At 32.0% G+C, this 2,718-nt stretch overlaps 1 long non-coding RNA gene across 1 annotated transcript; it reads right to left on the bottom strand.

Moving 5' to 3' along the window:
- Positions 1 to 494: 494 nt before the first annotated feature.
- On the bottom strand, positions 495 to 2,196 carry LOC131607963 (uncharacterized). The gene is made up of 2 exons (XR_009285461.1): positions 1,228 to 2,196; positions 495 to 1,017 (listed from the first exon to the last, which is right to left on the bottom strand). It is a non-coding gene; the product is annotated as an uncharacterized LOC131607963 (long non-coding RNA).
- Between the last annotated feature and the right edge of the window lie 522 nt (positions 2,197 to 2,718).

Consider the following 2,718-nt stretch of genomic DNA (forward strand, 5'->3'; position numbering starts at 1 on the left):
TCAATGCATATTCTGCCATCATTCTTTTAATTTACACAGTTCCCATTGTCTGAATCAATTCCATCTATGGATACAATTTTTTCCTCCCATTTATTCTTCTTTGCGAAAGCGATAAGGTTTTCGATCTTTAGCTAAACAACCATTACAACTTTCAAACAGAACATGGAAGAAGAGTGCTTTACTTCAGCTTTGCCTAATGAAATGAGACTCAAACGCCGTATGTAAAAACATCTCAGTGGTTTATGTATCATCTTTCAGGTTAATAATCAAGCATTGCTTTTTCTAATTTGTTTTAGTATCTTTTATTTTTGTTTTACTATATTTTTTTGTTTAACCAATTGTTATGTTGTTTGGAAGCTTATTAATAACACAAGTTTTGTTTTTTTTTTAATAGGTTATGGAATTACACAAGGAGTATAAGGGATAACGAACTATCTCCGTCATACAATCGATGAAACACAAGTTTTGTTGGAGCAGTAAAAAGACATAAGGCATCAACAAAATTCTCTACCAGCTTATTATTTAGGAGATATTTGTCTTTCTCTTTTGCCATTCTAAGTTTGTTGGAACCTTAAAAAGACATAAAGCACCAACATAATTCTCTACCAACTTCCTATTTAGGAGATCTTTGTCCTTCTCTTTTGCCATTCCAAATTGTTGGAACTGGAAAATGATACAAGGCACCAACATAATTCTCTACCAGCTTACCTCTACCAGCTTACTTTTTACAAATGATTGGCAGTGGCCCGGCATCCAAAAGCCACTATGTGATTGAATTTTTGGAAGATAGCAGATTATTCCCATAGCAGAAACAATTTTCTTTTTATCAGATGGAGATTTTAGTATTTGGAATAAAGTATCAATACACTTCTAATTCACATGATCCAGTATGATGGCTTCAGCATAACTTTCTACCAGGCAAGAAAACTGTTTCACAGCGCTTGCTCAAAGAATTTGACATTCAAGAAATAGACTTTCATTCGCAAACAACTTGACCAATACTAGAACCGATGGCCACTGCAAATACATAAGTAGAGTATTTTAGATATTGGCTAATAAAGTTATTTTTACTATGCTAAATGCAAGATGTTTACATTTTGTTTCTCTTTTTAGCATACTAAAGAGATTAGGATAAGAAAAGAGCATAAAGATATACTCTTCATCATAAGCAAAACACTAATCAATATATACATGTAAAAACAGAAACAACTATTACTGATAAGTTACCAAATTTAATTTTTCTTGCAGAAGATGTAATTAAATCACTTTCTTTTAACCCACATGACCATTTTTGGATACATTATTCTCTGCTCTTGAAGCCCAAGAGGAATGCACTCTCGGCTACAATGATGGCATACAGAAATTATAGTTATTAATTCATCAAAACATTAGACAAAATATTAAGGATTTAGTCACTTCTTTATCACCAAAATTCATTACATTTCTCAAAATTAACAAGCTCAAACTGATAAAAATTCTGAAATCATAAAGAATCACCATCCCACGCCAAATACAATGATGACATTCGAAACTCACATGAAGAATGATAAACCAAACCCAACCTTCACAGTAATATCACATAAAACCCCAAAATTACTACAGACCCATGAAGAGAACATATAATTAATACACAATTTTACACAATTACAAGCTAAACACAACTTTTAGCTAACACAAAAAAAGCATAAAAACCCTAAAATTATGAAACAGAAAAGAAAATAAAAAAAAATTGTGAAATTGAAAAATTATTTAAGAAAGAGAATACTTAACAAAACAGAGAAGATGGTGAAATCTGAAATGAGGTCAGTGATGAATGTCATTTGAGCGGCGGCAGTTGGGGGCGTTAATAGACATCGTAGAGATAGAACAAAATTAAGAGTGGAAAACGAGTAGAAACGTGAGATTCAGAAGAGAATGGAGAGTATCTTCAATTTCGACGGAAAAAGCAGAGGCGTAGAAAGCGGTGGTTGATCGGAGTTATGTAGATGGCTTTCTTCTTTCTAATTCTTCTTTTTAGAGATAATAAAAGATGTTTTTTTTTAGACTCAAGATGAAAAAATGAAAAAAATTGAAATTGGGATAAATATACAATTATAAACAATGATGTGGATAAAAACTAAAAATTACAATTTATTGATGACATGACAAATGATATAATTAATCACCAATACATGTGAAACATGTCAGGTGGGTAAAGTTACCCATTATTTTTAGTAGGGTAACGAAGTAGTGCCCCTTTTTAAATATGATATAAATTGGTAGTCTCCCTTAACTTGCTTGAACATTGGAGTCTTTATAAATACATACAAGGGAAATTATTCATCGAGACACGTGGACGTGGCTAGCACTTGACCACCATTTATACTTCATATCACAACAACATAGAGGAGAGAAAACACTGTTCCTTTACGTGCCGGTCATGGCATGGTGTAACTTGTCATAGTCTAATATTATTATTATATTGAGACATACAAGGCAGTATGTGAGTGAATATAATAATAATTCAAGTAGATACGACAATTGAATCCCAACAAATAGTTGTTATATTATATCATGAGGGAATAAGAATAATTGAAGTATAAAATGTTCCTGCGAGAGTAAAGAGAGCCTCGACCAACAAATGCTAAAGTAGCTGCTTATAAAGATGAAACTTGCTAGTACTTTTTCTAATTCTTGTTTTAAGCGGACAATGAAATATTGAAATGCTCAAATTCTTGA

The sequence above is a fragment of the Vicia villosa genome, linkage group LG1, assembly GCF_029867415.1.
Source record: "Vicia villosa cultivar HV-30 ecotype Madison, WI linkage group LG1, Vvil1.0, whole genome shotgun sequence".
NCBI classification, from domain to species: domain Eukaryota; kingdom Viridiplantae; phylum Streptophyta; class Magnoliopsida; order Fabales; family Fabaceae; genus Vicia; species Vicia villosa.